This window comes from Gouania willdenowi, chromosome 5 (assembly GCF_900634775.1).
Source record: "Gouania willdenowi chromosome 5, fGouWil2.1, whole genome shotgun sequence".
Taxonomy (NCBI): Eukaryota; Metazoa; Chordata; class Actinopteri; order Blenniiformes; family Gobiesocidae; genus Gouania; species Gouania willdenowi.
Genome location: NC_041048.1, coordinates 17,757,223 through 17,773,014, shown reverse-complemented (window position 1 = coordinate 17,773,014; position 15,792 = coordinate 17,757,223). Strand labels below are relative to the sequence as shown.

General features: G+C 38.6%; 1 protein-coding gene across 4 annotated transcripts in view; it reads right to left on the bottom strand.

Annotated features, from left to right (window-relative positions):
• erc2 (ELKS/RAB6-interacting/CAST family member 2) overlaps window positions 1-10,407 on the bottom strand; it is a 57,605-nt gene extending 47,198 nt beyond the window's left edge. For 3 of the 4 annotated variants that reach the window (XM_028446283.1, XM_028446284.1, XM_028446285.1), the window contains exon 1: window positions 10,278-10,407. The gene's annotated coding sequence lies outside the window, so the exon portion shown is untranslated. The remainder of the gene's footprint in view (window positions 1-10,277) is intronic. The other variant, XM_028446286.1, reaches the window with a different exon arrangement.
• Between the last annotated feature and the right edge of the window lie 5,385 nt (window positions 10,408-15,792).

Here is a 15,792-nt window from a genome sequence, read left to right as displayed (position 1 = left end):
TGAAGCTGTTGTATGTTGTTGTTATCAATGCCACATGCAAATGAAATGAACTGCATCCTGCATAGCTGAAGAAACAGATGGAGAATGTTTGTGCCTTTCTGAGCTTTAGGACAATGTCAGCAGTGGGTGGTACAATTTTCCTGAATTATCCACAATTTCTAACAAGTCACAACTTATCCACAGTGAACACCATTAAAACACTCACTGGCTAATCTTTAATCCCTAATTTTCTCTGCGCTACACATTTGCACTCTCTTATAAGCCCAATTTTGATGATAAAGACTAATTGAATGCAAAAAAAGTGCATTTTTAATCTTCATTGATCAGCTCTGCATCTAAAAGATGAAGTGGAACATCTGACTTTACATTTGAAATTTTCACAAATTCCATTTCAGGGTATATTCATTTTTGTTTAATCGTGTTTTCTCACTTTGATGTAATTACTGACAGACTAAACGACCCAAAATCATGCCAAAAATGCTAAATAGGTGATTATTGATTAATTTGGTTTTCTACGCTTCAGGAATGCAGAACAAAACTGTAGGCTTAAGACTCACCAAGTCTTCCAAGTTTGATATCACCCTCATAACTGAGGCTCTAACAAAAGCACACATGGGTATATCTATTCTCAATAGGCTTAATTAATATGAAGTCTACTATTCAGTCAATTTTGTATTGAAAAATCCTAGTGAGAATTATAACCTTGTGAAGGGTGATCGGCCAACCGATATTATCGGCCAATATTTGCCATAAATTATAATAATGGTCGACATAATTATGTGTTTTTAACACATGGCACTTCTTCCATTACTGAAGTTGAATACATTTTCATATTTTGTGGACTACATCTTAGAGGGAATGACATTAAAAGTAGCCTGAAGCTGTTAATTCTATGGAGAGATATATAATGTCACCTAAAAATAGATTGGGGGAGGGAGTTTATCAATACATATTACCAGAAGTCAGAAATAGATTTCAAACTACACTACAAATGTCACAAACAACATGCTAATCAACAAACAATTGGTGAATCAGGAGAAAATCAAAAATATTTTTAATAATTGGCACTAAATGACATTAATTACGTCATACTCCTCAGGCAGGCTCTCCTCCAGAACAAAGAAAAATGAATGTGAATAAATTTTTAATGATATAATAATGGTGGTGCCATTTCCTTCTATTCCTGGCTGTAGCACACAGCAAGATGTAAGATAGTCACTAATTCATCAAACTTCTAGTAAGCCATGACATCATGATTAGAGTTGGTGATAAAAGTTTTAACACAGAAATCACTTTGGACAACAAATGCTTGGAGAGTATGACACGGTCTGAGGACATTAGTGTCACCGTTCGCCTGCTGATGAGGAAGAACACTGGATGCTGTGCCACTAAAACAAATTATCCGCCTTAATTAAAGGGAATTCAGCGCTTTCTCTCCTCCGGTGACACTTGTTACTCAGACACGGTTTCCATGGTGACGGTGCCTGGGCAGGCACAGATAGAGCCCCTCTGACGTTTGACAGAGCAGCGCCACAGGCCTCCCAAAGGTCGATGAAAACATGAAAAGGTAGAGAGTTGTTGCACCACTGGGCGGTTCTCCTCATACTTCTCACACTTTGCCACCGTTTATGGCCAAGGTGACTGACTTTGTTTCACGCAGAGCTCCTGTACAGAAAGCCTGATGACGAGCTCCACTATACAATCAGCTGTGGTGGACAGGGTTGGGGTCAATTACATTTTTCAGTTACAATTATATTTTTAATTACCTATGCTCAATTACAATTAAATTACGAGAACAGTGACCAGCCTTTTTTCCAATTAAAATTAAATGTCAATATTTGAATATAAAAATAATATTAAAAAAAATAGGTGTTAATATTTTTGGTGTGGGTGTCTGAGCCTTTCTTGTCAGTGTACCCCTCAAATAAAAATTGCTTTTAAATGGAAAAATGTGGGAAAGCTGGATATGAAATATAATTTAATAATGTTTACTAAATATATGTAGAACTGTACAAAGAACTGTAACATGGTTCCCCAGTTTTGTGTTAAATTATAATTGCACATTTTTGTAGAATTTTCGTGGCAATTACAATTACAAAGTCAAATATATAAACTAAATTAAAATTTGATAATGATTACGAGAGGAACAGATTTTTGAAATTACAATTACAATAACAATTACGCCATAATTGTATTTAAATAACAATTACGCGATTACAGTTATAATTGAGCCCAACCCTGGTGGTGGAGCAGGGCTGTGTCTAAAACACGCACGATAGAAGCTCTCTGGGATAGGGCTTAGGCTAATAGGCAACCAAAAAATAATCTTGGTCAAATATATACAATGTAGAAAAACGTAACAGGGGATGTTTAGACTCAGAAAAACCCACTAAATAATCACCTTTAAAGGGGACATATCATGCTAAATCCACTTTTTTAGCCCTTAAATGCATTTTGTTGTATATTTAGAGTGCTTAGAAGTACAGAAAAACTCAAATTAGTCTCTTCAGGTGCTCCGTAGATATCTTTATATTCTGATTTGCTCATATTTTTCAATCTGTTTCGATTTTTCTATTCTCTATTACGTTTTTTGAACTATTACATCACAGTATTTGCAGCAGAACTGCCAAATTAGTACATCAACTCCAGGTCCCACAATCCGCCATTTTTATTTCTCGCTTTTATTTTGTAGTCCAAGCTCAAGGATGCCGAAGTTACGAGAGGATAAGTCAAAATGTTCGGTTGTTGGACGCTTCATTTCACCGTCTCCCAGCATCAGAACCTTTTCGAAGTGCCTGGTTGAGTTTTATCTTTTCACGGAAATGTACCCACATCTGTGGGTAAGGTCATTTTTGTGTGCGCGAAGCACTTCAAGGATGACCGCTTCGCCAGTATAAAGACGGATTTGCCGAAAGACTTTGTCTGATTGAGGGTTCAATTCCTTCTATCTTTGGAGACGACGAACAGAGCACTTCGGTAAGCTGTAAATAACGCTAAAAAGTGTGATGATAAGACGTCCCTGTCATTGTTTTGTTAGCATTAGCAGTTGCACCGTCTTCAGACTTCATATGTTAGCGCTATGTGCTCGTTTTAGATCCTTGATGATATGGCCTACGTGATTTAATTTAAGTCTAAAGTTTTCATTAGTCATTTCATTTTGCCGTTTTTGTCTTTGAAAAGACTGTATTAAAATGCATTTCGTGACGTTAGCTTGGCACTAGCGTTAGCTCGGTGCTTGTGTTAGCTCACTTGTTAGGGTTCTGCAGGTTCATCATCTTCATTTTCATCTCACTCCGCCGGGTCAGACTCTGGCTGGAACATGTAAGGCTGGATGGACAAGTCTTCTGTTGTTGACATTTTGTAAATAACCTCTGAATAAAAAGTTTATGCGCCGCTACATAGCCTTATCTCTTCTATCAAACTACAAAAATGGCCGAGCAGGGTGGAGTTGAACCGAGTGTCACCTGAAGAGGGGGCGGGGTATGGAGTGTCTCATTTGCATTTAAAGAGACCGCACCAAAACGAGTTGCTCTCAGAAGCACATCAGAAAAGGGGTAGAAAAGGGGTGGAGCTATAATAATGAGGAATTCAGACCCAAGCATTGCAGTTCCGCTTTATATAGACCACAACTGTATGATTTATATGTAAAAAGGAAGGATTTAAAACCATGATATGTCCCCTTTAAGACTAGAAAACACTTGCCCTGGGTTCTGACTGTAGCCATAGCAGAGAGGGTCAAACAGGGTGATATTATTAACTTATAGGCGTTTAGCGACATGATGGAGCTGTAGGACTGTCCCAATGTGACATGGAAGCACACATCAAACAGGATTTGTGTAAAGGCTTAGCTGGACCATGTCTTAAAATATATTACTCAGAGATGCGACAGCACAGGCGACAGGTCTTGTCCTCTGTGTTCTGCATGTTTCAAAGAGAATAACATCATTTCATTCTGATAATTAGTCCAGTTATTAGGTGAAAATCATCTATCCTGAATGCCAACTCCTTTATCGTCATCTTTTTAGGCTTCCTCTGCCTCACCTCTGTCGCAGCAGTGACTCTGGATCTGTCAGCTTCCTTATCGTACCGTCAACACCAATGAGGGTAAAAAGTATCTGCTAGCCAACATTAAAGCTGACATACAAAACACTCCAGTTTCAGCTGGTTTCGTTTCTAGCAATAGAGAATTGTGGTTGTCCAGAGCATCTACAGCTAGGTTTCAGTCACTGGTCTTTATCCTATCATCAAACTGTCTTCTTACCCATTTGTATGAATGGGTATGAATTGTGCATGAATGTTGGTGGTGGTCAGAGGAGATGGAGGTGCAAAATGGCAGCCACTCTTCTGTTAGTATGCCCCAGGGAAGCTGTGGCTATATTGTAGCTTCCCACCACCAGTATGACATGGTGTGAAAGAATAATGGTTTCTGTAACGAGCTTTTGAATGTCCTCGAGAAAAGCGCTGTATAAATCCAAGCCATTATTATTAAATCATTAGGAACTAAACCCAGCACAAGCATCCTTAATGTGAGGCAGATATGCTAAACACAACACCACTGCATAACTTGAAGAAGAATGTAAATGTATAGAATAAACCTTTTATTTAAGGGGTTCAAAAAAGTATTTCATTGCATTTTCTAGATATAAGAAACCAAGAGAAAAGAGTGAATCCATTTTCTTTCTAAATTATTAAAGTGACTTGTATTTGGATTTAAAAAGTACTAATATTTGCCATAAATTACTATCTGTTCTTCATTAATGCCTTCAAGTGATTCATCAAGTATTATGACCGAAGCTTTGGTCCAGTCACACCTACGGACTATTAGCCAGCATAGGTTCTTTCTAAAGCACCAAGGCCCTTTGTCAATGACCATGCAGAAACTTTGTATTGACAAAGCAGCATAACCCATAAATCTTTTCACAATAACAGAAACTGCATTGAATAAATGCACCTGTTTTGCATGATGTGGTATAAACAGTGTTTCGTGTTATGGTGTTCTGTTCATCATCATAGACGAGAGCCTGAAGGTTGGGATTTTTAAAGGCGACGGCAATATAGAGGATTTTAAATAGCTGATATTTGACATATCGGCCGATAATTGAAATAAGAACATTGATATACACAGGATATATACTGTACATCAGGGGTCACCAACGCGGTGCCCGCGGGCACCAGGTCGCCCGTAAGGACCAGATGAGTCGCCCGCTGGCCTGTTCTAAAAATAGCTCAAATAGCAGCAATTACCAGTGAGCTCCCGAATTTCAGTGTACCTCCCGAAAATCTCCCGGGGCCACCATTCTCCCGATTTTCTCCTGATTTCTGCCCGACATTGTCCGGGCGGACCATCCTTCACTGAGCGTCGTTTCCAGCCGGACAATAATAATGATTACACCGCATAAGAAGAGGAAGAAGACTCTTCTTCCTCTTCTTATGCGGTGTAATTATATTATTGTAATAATAATATTGTTGTAATAATAATAACGATTACACCGCATAAGAAGAGGTGTAATCGTTATTATTGTCCGGCCGGAAACGACGCTCAGTGAAGGACGGTCCGCCCGGACAATGTCAGTGAGGAAATCGGGAGAAAATCAAATCCAACCATGTGTAGGGAAGTGTTTCTGTTATGGTTATAGCCGTTGTTGTATAGGCTATGTTTAATTTTCCTTTTGTTGATTATTTTTATTTCAAGCATACATTGCATAGATTGATGGATAATTTATGCAATGTATGCCTTTTTTGTTTAATTTTACGTTATTTATTTTATTTATTCTACTACTACCACCATTTACCATTTGCACGGGTACTGTGGAATTTGTTCTTTACTTTATATGTGTTTTTCAAATAAAAGAACACTGTGAAATTGAATTATTTCATTTTCTCTTTAAAAAGCAAACTACCCCCCCCCCCCCCCCCCCCCCCCCCCGCTCTTTTGAAAATCTCCCTAATTTTGAGGTCTCAAGGTGGTAGCCCTTTGCATTAATCAGTACCCAAGAAGTAGCTCTTGGTTTCAAAAAGGTTGGTGACCCCTGCTGTACATGAACATAAATTCTTATAAATCCAAAATATGATTCAAGCCATAAGAATAATAACATTACTAGATTAAAATAAGGAACTTTAATTAGTAAAAAAAAGACGAAGCTAATTTGTGCAAACTGTGTTTCAGGAAAGTGCTCAAAATCAACAGCAAACATGGACTGATTATTGATCGAGCTCTTGACCGATATCAATTCATCGTTGATAGCTAAAATCTAGCCTGGAATCCATCCTAATCTCCTTGTATTACTCAATGATTAATACAGGCGATTAGTCTAGAAGCGCTCACCAGGCATTTGAGTAGAGTAACCAATCAAACGAAGAGCGGCCGTGACGACCATAGCACGACAAACTAAGAGAAAAATGGTGTGTAGTAGGGTACAGACTTGTGGTTTTAAAGCCTCTTCTTGTTGTGGTTTTAACAATATATCCAGGTCTTTTAAAAACAGAGCAGAGCATAGCTCCAAACGGCTTCTCCGTGGCGGGCGCCATGTTTGTTTTGACAATGCTTGGCGCAGGTATTTCTGTGCGGCTCTGATTGGCTTGATTTCTTTCGAACTGAGGAAATGAGCAGAAACGGCGGCATTACAATACCCACTTTCTTACAAAAAGTAAGGAAGTGGGTGTGGCTTATCCCCAGGCTAGCTAAAAATCAGCCTCACCGTTTAATCAGCCGCACGCAATTAGAGAGATTTTCAAGCAATTCTAGTCAATCACTAGTGATTATTGAAGAGGCATCGTATTATCCACTGAGGAGGGAGTCATTGGAAACACAAGGAGCAGTGGTGCGAAGAGGAAAAAGATGTTATGAAACAAAGCTTTGACCCTTAGGCTCTGTACAGGCTCAGTGTGTGTGTGTGTGTGTGTGTGTGTGTGTGTGTGTGTGTGTGAGAGAGAGATAGTGACATTATAAAAGACCCAAATGTGTGTCACCCGCTTCAGTTTCTCCACACTTGTCACCAGACTGGCTTAACTGATTACGCAACACAATAAGTACAATTGCACAACTATAACACCACATTGCACTGTCACCTTAAAACAGTCGACTCTTCCCCACCCCTTCCATTTTCCTACCCTGACTCCCTCTTCCCTGTTCCATTCCCCCTCAGCTAGGTGTAACACTGCCCTGTCTTTTTTTTTATTATTGTCCCTTTAATATTGTTTTTTTACCCTTCCTTAGGGAGGGCTGGTGATGGTCACAATTATGCAATAAAATAAATTGATGTATTTAATTGCATTAAAAAAGATGCATTGCTGTTGTGAAAAAATTGCACTAGGGCTGGGCGATATGGACCAAAAATCTTATCTCGATATTTTTTCTCAAAATAGCCATATACAATATTAATGTCAGTATTTTAAAACTCAATAAAGTGTTACCAGAAAGACAATTCTGGGTTAAATTTGTTGATGAAAAATGCCACACAGGCACAGTTATTAACAAACAGCAGCACAATATGTGCCACTTTTAGCTTTTTCTCCTCTAAGGGACAACGTGTGAGTGAGTTCAGTAGTGTGGCTTGTTTAGGGGAAGGTCTGAGGACGCATTTAGAAATCCATCTAACTGTGCTTTTCATGCTGTTCTGAACAGTAATGAACGCAGCAACTCCTAAAATTACTATTTTAACACAAAATAAACTATAAAATATATATCTCCAAAATCTATCTATCTATAATGCAAGAAAGGTCTGTGTGCGTGCGTGTTTGTGGAGCAAATATCTCCCTGACGTGGTATCTGTTCGACCTGAAACTTTGTCCACGGCTTCTAAATACTCCAAGTCCGTTATTCTAGAGTGATTTGGTCATTTTAAAATGTTTATTTTAATTTTATTTTGCCCAGACAGCACATTCATGTTGACCCAAAAGTGAAACCTATTCAGCTTTTGACCTCAGTGTGAGGGGGCGCTAGCGCACCATCTATATCTATTTCACTACACAGCCGAGTCACGTGTGCGGCCAGAACCAATCGTTGCGCACACAGCCAAGCAGACGCGGACTGCAGGCACACGAGTGAGAGAGAGGAAGATAGTTTAAGGCTCTTTCACAAGTTTTTTGCTCTTGTGGACTTTTCTTTAGAGGAACCATACTTTTTGACTGTTCTTTATATAGTGATTACAGTTATTTTCATGTTTGTTTGACCGTTCGCTGTTTAAACCGGACGGACGGGACCCGGAAGTTATGATGAGACCCGGAAGTTATTGGCGGGCAATGGCCGCGGCTGTGTTGAAAGCGAAAAATACAAATTTCTCCGCAGATACAGCATTATAAACACATTTTCACCACATGCTATATAACCAAATGCGCACCTTGGATGAACATGCTGAACACACACAGAGCCGTTTAGAAAGAGAGTGTTGCGACAACGGAAGAATTCCCGGAATATTCAAATATTTCCCACGGGTGCGTTTCTTTCTTTCTCTCCACACGCATTTCAACAACCTGTGACGGAGTATGTGCATGTGCACGGCTGATGCCCGTGAGTGTGTGAGAGAGAGCCCACGGAGGAGATGGAGAGAGTCCCTCACGGTAACCAGGACGACAGTTAGCGACACACACACACACATCTCAAAACATGCCCTCACCACACATAAGGTATTTATAATAAAAATATACTAAATGAGTAAAATAAAACAAAAAACTAAACAATATTTATACAAAAAGTACACAATACGACAACAGAAAGGCACAAAAATAAACAAAAAGCCATATATTATACAAAAATACACCAAACGACAACAAAAAAAATGAAAATGACTCAAAATACACAAAACTAAATATTTATACAAAAATACACAAAATGACAAGAGAAATGCAAAAAATTACACCAAAAATATACAAACATACACAAAACGACTCCAGAATCACACTACAATGGCAACAAAAAATAATACTTGTACAAAAAATGCACAAAAAGACAACAGAAAGATACAAAAATACACAACTCCAAAAAACATACATTACAGAAAAATACACCAAACAAAAAAATATATAAAAATGAGTTAAAAAAAAACAACAAACACATTTACCATGCGCATGTCTCATAGAATTAAACCAGGGAAATCGCACACGCTATTTTACTTTGCACTCGCAAATATACCCCTTTATAACACTACAGACTACAGAGTATGTACACCTCTTTGTACATCCAACCTTCAAACACATACTCATTTGGCCATAATTGACAACCCTACTTAAACTCCTCCCACTATACGAATACATACTTCCGACAGGCACTGCACTAGTATGGTAAAATTGTAAAGGACACTGTTAGACTGTATTCTAATAATAATATTCAATACTTGCGTGATATTTGTAGTGTGATTGTGTAAATAAAAACAAGTTAAAAAAAAAAAAAACAACATATATCTCGATAAAGGCAATATTGTCTCTTTCTATATCGCTAAAATAGAAAACTTGACATATCTTGAATCTCGATATATTACCCAGCCCTAACTACATGTAGTGTTGACCTTCGACAACATGTGCAGACGTGGAAAAAAGAAATGAAAAACCCAAATCATACTGTGATAGAAACGTCTAATGCTGGGCAGTGATTTGGTGTTCAGAGCTGATGAGGAGTTTTCTCTATAATTACACTGGCTTGACTGAGTGTAATGGAAAGGCCTGAGAAGACAACTGACTGTAGTCTGAGGGCAATACATGCAGCTTCCTCATCAGGTATTCTACTACAGACCCCATGACGCCTCCCATGCCTCCCACTGACTCCTGTGCTGGATTGACTGGATGGTGCCACACCAACCCTCAACTCCATCAATCCTCACAGATCCATTCACTGGCAGAAATGAAAGATGTGATCAGGTCAGATCTGCTTTAATTAGCCCACGCCCGGACGGTTTCCCCTTTTCCTCACACATTTCACAGATGGTTGCCTCACGTTTAATGCAGCACAGAAGGGAAGGAAGGCACGACCGACCCTCTGACAGCTCCTCGGGGCCTACATGTCCGAGGTCTCCGGCGTGGCGAGCGTCGAGCACCTGAACGCACCATTCACACATGAGCACAAGGGAAGCCCGGTGATCGCCTTGTTATCACACCCCATCGCCTCATCCTATACATTGAATATAAAGACTTCCGAGGATCACGTGAACGCCTACCGACGGTCTGAATGCAATCAACGACAACGACGTCCGAAACGCGCGCGAAATGCACGATGACCGTAGAGCCGGTGGTTCATGTTGGAGACCATACACACGTTGAATGGTGAAAAGAGCGGGTTTACATACATTAGCGGGGCTTAAAGCCTCTCCTCCGCCGCTGTAGACGGCATCCTGTCGCCTCCATTCAGTCCAGCAGGCTCGGTGAGCATCCTGCGCTGTCATTGGGCAGCGGACACGCTCTCTCTCCTCCTCACTCCCCTCAGCATCATCATCATCATCATCATCATCATCATCACCGCTACAGGCAGCAGGGGGAAGGGGGCGGGGCTATGGAGAGGCTCTTCAAGACCAAATCAAAACCTTCAGTGTGTAGATCAGTGTTTCTCAAATGGGGGTACGTGTACTCCTAGGGGTACGCGATGGCACTATAAGGGGTACTTGAGAGAAAGAGAGATGAACATTAACAAGTAAATTGTCAGTGTTGGTCCCACCCCAGGCGTGATATAACTGGAAATTAATATATATATATATATATATATATATAAAAAAACAAAAAACTATAGAATTAAATCTATTCAGGAGCCACTAAAGTCTTTTTCAACCTTGGGGTCGGGATCCCATGTGGGGTCGCCTGAAATTTCAGACAAATTAAAATGGATATTTGATTTTTTATTTTTTTTTTGTATTATTCTTTTAAAAAATAAATTAAAGCACAATCATAAATAACTGAATTTCGTTGTGAATCTAGTTCAACTGCAGTAAAGCCAGAGATTCTTGATATAGTAATGAGGTCACGATCCAAAAAAGGTTGGAACCACTGCACTAAATAGTGTTTCTTTCCACTTACTTACAAAATGAAATTCTATGAAATGTATTATCACTCGTTCATTCCATCATTATGCTCTATTTTTATTTTTTAATCGTTTTCTAAGCAAAATGTTGGCGTTGGACAAAGGGGGTGCTTGGATTCAGAAGTAAGAGAAAGGGGGTACTTGAGCCAAAAAACTTTGAGAACCACTGGTGTAAATCATGGAGCATAAGGAAGGAAGGAATAAGGAAGCTTTGATTAAATTACCATTGTAGGCTTATTGTGGTTTCAGGAGAGTTTACTACTGTATAGTTTGTGTGCTTTTTTTATTTATTTATTTTGTGTTCTCATTCTTCAGTGCTTTAGTATTCATTTAAATATTAATGTATTTTCATTTGTCAGTGTGTGAGCTTGTTTCTTCCTTGTTTCATTGGGCCTGTTTGTTTCCTATGGGTTCTTTCTCGACTGTTCACACCAGGTACTTTGAGTTGCACTATTTAACCCTCTCCTCACTTGTCAGTCGATACTCGGTCAGTCCAGTTGTTTGGCAAAGTTATCTTAATTCATGCTTTGTTAAAGTCCTGCATTTGGGTCCTAATTCTGCTTTGCATTTAAAGGAGCATAGGGCAGGATTTGTGGAAAAAAAATGAACATTCATCTTAAGTCTTTTATTGTGAAATAGTATATTTAGGTTTTTTTTCTTCATTATTTAGGTTTCTTCTACAGTATATACTGACAGTTGTTATCTCTGTAGACCTGTTGCATGTTTGCTGTATTTCACTATGACTCAACCCCTACATTTTGTAGATATCACATAAAGGCTAAAAAATCACAGTTGCAGGGGTTGGCCTGTGGTGTGACTGATAACTGGCCCAAACGTGCTGCGCCAACCAAACTATTGTGCGGTGTATGCCCAGCCCAAGAAGATAAAATGTCAAAATCCAAATCTCTGGACACACTCTTGCTTCTGGTAGGCACTTGCATGTGAGCTGTTTGCACTTTACTTGTGACTAACTTAGAAAAATCTACACTATGAAATAGTAATACCCTTGTCATCTTTTCTCGAAGCTGTTCAAATACAAGATCCGGAAGAAGGTAGAGAGAAATACCTGACAAATGCTAAGCGGTTAAAACCAAAGAGAATGAGTCCACACACATACTGTATCTCCCTATTGCCTTGAACAGACTGTGTGATGCATTTTGCACTGCAATTCAGCGCCCAAATTTCCCGCGCAATACCTACAGACGTGACGTCAAATTACACTGATGCGCATTCTCAAAGGCTTGGAGAGATGTCCACTCTGCCGGAAATATAGAAGAAGAAGAAGAAGAAGAAGAAGAAAGACGGCTTGGAGGCTGAAAGAAGACAAGTATCGGGCCGCATTATTTTGTCCGAGTCTGACCCGAATCCGTCAGAGCAAAACCGAACTCGACAGTTATTCAGATAGTTATATCCGAGCCCAACCCAATGTCATGGTCGGAGTGTGCATCGTACTGAGATTGTATATGCGCATTAATGCGCATGTGCGCACATGCGCACTACCGTAAAATGATTTTTGCTAACAAAACAATAAATCATTTTTGTTTACTTTTGTTTTCAAAGTGAACGGACACGTGTTTTATTTGTTTATTGGCTTATGTTAGGGTTAGGATTATAATCTCAGTACCTAGGTAAACTCAGACCGTGACACCGGAAACATCCACATATCAAAGCTAAGGATAATCCATGTTCTTGTGCAGAACAATTGATTCAACGGTGGATAGTTCCAAATCTGTCCTTCTCTGAGCAGCACTTAAATTCAGAAAAAAAAGAATTCAACAATTTTTCACTTTTTGGCCTTTCCTCCAATTTTTTTTTGTGTTTTTCAGGTTTTAGAAGAAGAAGAAGAAGAAGAAGAAGGTAGACTTACAGGGACACGTCTGTTTTCATAGTGAGCGATGATGTTAAGAGAGCTTGACAGAGCCCCGAGCAGAGACATCAGCACTTCTATGTCCTGAGCTTACACACACACACACACACACACACACACACACACACACACACACACACACACACACACACACACACACACACACACACACACACACACACACACACACACACACACACACACACTCTTTTTCATTCATGTTCATCAGTGAGGTCATTACAGCATGAGAAAAAGATGAAAAATGTGCAGATGCTCCAGTATTTTTAGCTCTGGTAATATATTCTCTGATTCTGTCGCAGGCTCACAGCATACAGTCAAAGTATAAGCAGTCGTTATTCAGTGCTAATTAGGGATAGACCGATATAGATTATTTTTCCATCAGCCTTAGCTGATGACCCATACGGACTGCCGATTTTCTTAAGCCGATGTTTGGAGCCGATACTACTTTTTCTCCCGTAATTTACATCATAAAAATTACACAATGATGACAACAAATGGTACGAGTCTTAATTTTTAAAAAAGGAACATTTATAGAAATTAGCAAAGGTAAGGTTGAATGACAGCAAGTAAAACATATTTAACAAATATTAAAAACAGGTGATGTGGAACAAGAACAAGTAAAACATATTTAACAAATATTAAAAACAGGTGATGTAGAACAAGAACAAGTAAAACATATTTAACAAATATTAAAAACAGGTGATGTAGAACAAGAACAAGTAAAACATATTTAACAAATATTAAAAACAGGTGATGGAGAACAAGAACAAGTAAAACATATTTAACAAATATTAAAAACAGGTGATGGAGAACAAGAACAAGTAAAACATATTTAACAAATATTAAAAACAGGTGATGTGGAACAAGAACAAGTAAAACATATTTAACAAATATTAAAAACAGGTGATGTAGAACAAGAACAAGTAAAACATATTTAACAAATATTAAAAACAGGTGATGTAGAACAAGAACAAGTAAAACATATTTCTGCTCTCTGTAAATAATGCGGATCGGTGAACGCATTAGCCCGCATCGGCCGATGCCGATACAGGTAAAAAATGCAATAATCGGACGATAATATCGGCCGGCCGATGTATCAGTCTATCACTAGTGATGAACATGATGAAGTCGGTTCCCAAACTAAGCTTCTGCATGCTAGCCCTGTTATGTATAAAATATATTTTACTGCACACTGTGTTTTTACCTGAAATCCAGTGCAGTTGTTGCCACAAAACAACAAATATAAGCATTAAATGAGTTTAAGGTTTGGTTCCAGCAAGCTGTCTGTGCATCTAAACTGTGGCTATTACGAAGCAGTAGTTTAGGAAATGAGAGTGAAGCATCTGTGCTGCTCCCACTTCTTCTTCCCGTCACTTGAGGATGAGTCAGGACAGCTGCTTTTCCGTGGTCACCAATGATGTAAGCACCAGTTCATCCTTAGAGCCACAAGTGCCTGTCATGCTCTCCGGGAAGTGGGTGATTGTGATCATTCCAATTACAGGTTAATGAGAATTGCCTTGTGTCCATAACAAGGGCATTGAGGTCAAGCACTCTATTACCAGGAACTACAGAGACACACACAGAGAGAGAGAGAGAGGCAGCTTGAAGAAGTGCAATGGTTAAATGATACATTTAATATGGCGCCATCAAAGAACCAGGATGGGTTTCTGAAGCAACTCAGATATGGTGATGTTATATATTCTCCATCATAAAGACTTTAAATTTAAAAAAGATACAACATTAAAGCATCAGGCTTGGCTGTTGGGTTTAATAAAGCAGTACATCTCTGCAGGAATAAAGATGGGACATTAAAAGCTTTGCAACGCTCCCACTGATAGCCCTTATCACTTATTGCAGACATTTACCAAGCATTGGGTCATTTTCCCCAATTATTAAATATCCCTTATCATGAAACAACTAAAAGTTTAATGTTTTAAACCAGTGGTTCGCAAACTTTTTTGGCCTAAGTACCCCTTTCTCTTTTTTCTGAATCCAAGTACCTCCTTTGTCCGAATACATTATTCTAATCAAGATAAATTCAATGTGTGTGTTTTTTTGTCATTTAGTGTGTTTTGGGTGTAATTTTGCTTTTTTTGTTGTTGTTTGTATGTTCTTTTTATTATTCAGTATATTTTTCTCTTATTTTGTGTGTTTTTGTTGTCGTCGTTGGTATTATTTAAATTATTCTCTCAGTGTGTGTGTTTATGGTGTCGTTTGCTTGTTTCCTTATTTTTTCTTATTTCTCATTTTTGTGTATTTTGTAGTGATCTTGTGTATTTTTCTCTCATTTAATATGTCGTTGGCTAAGGGGTCCTGACCGATCGTCAACATGTGACGCGTTGGGGATGAGAATGTGTTGGTCTTTGTTGTTTAGTGTTTTGCTGGTAAAAGTAAGTATTTTTCTCTCTTAGTGAGTGTATTTTTTATTATCATTTGTGTATTTTTTATAATCATTTGTGTATTTTTTATAATCATTTGTGTATTTTTGTGTATTTTTTGTATGTTATTTTTTATTATTCAGTATATTTTCTCTGATTTTGTGTGTTTTCGTTGTCATGTTGTGAGTTGCAAGTAATATTTAGCGTGAATATCATTTTTGACAACAAATAAACATAAAACCCCACATTTTTAATGCTTTCATTTGTTAATTTTCCTCTCTCTCAAGTACCCCCTGTAGTGCCATTGCATACCCCTAGAAGTCCACGTACCCCCATTTGAGAAACATTGTTTTAGGCAACTAAAAAAAAACAAAAACAAAACTGTAGTCCGGTCACTTATCAGATTCTGCAATATCTAAGAACAGTGGATTAATTTTTCATCAGAATGAGTATTGAGAGACCAAGTATAGCATAGGTATTCTGCAAATAAGATCAAATATAAATTGTAAACCCTTTACTCTGTA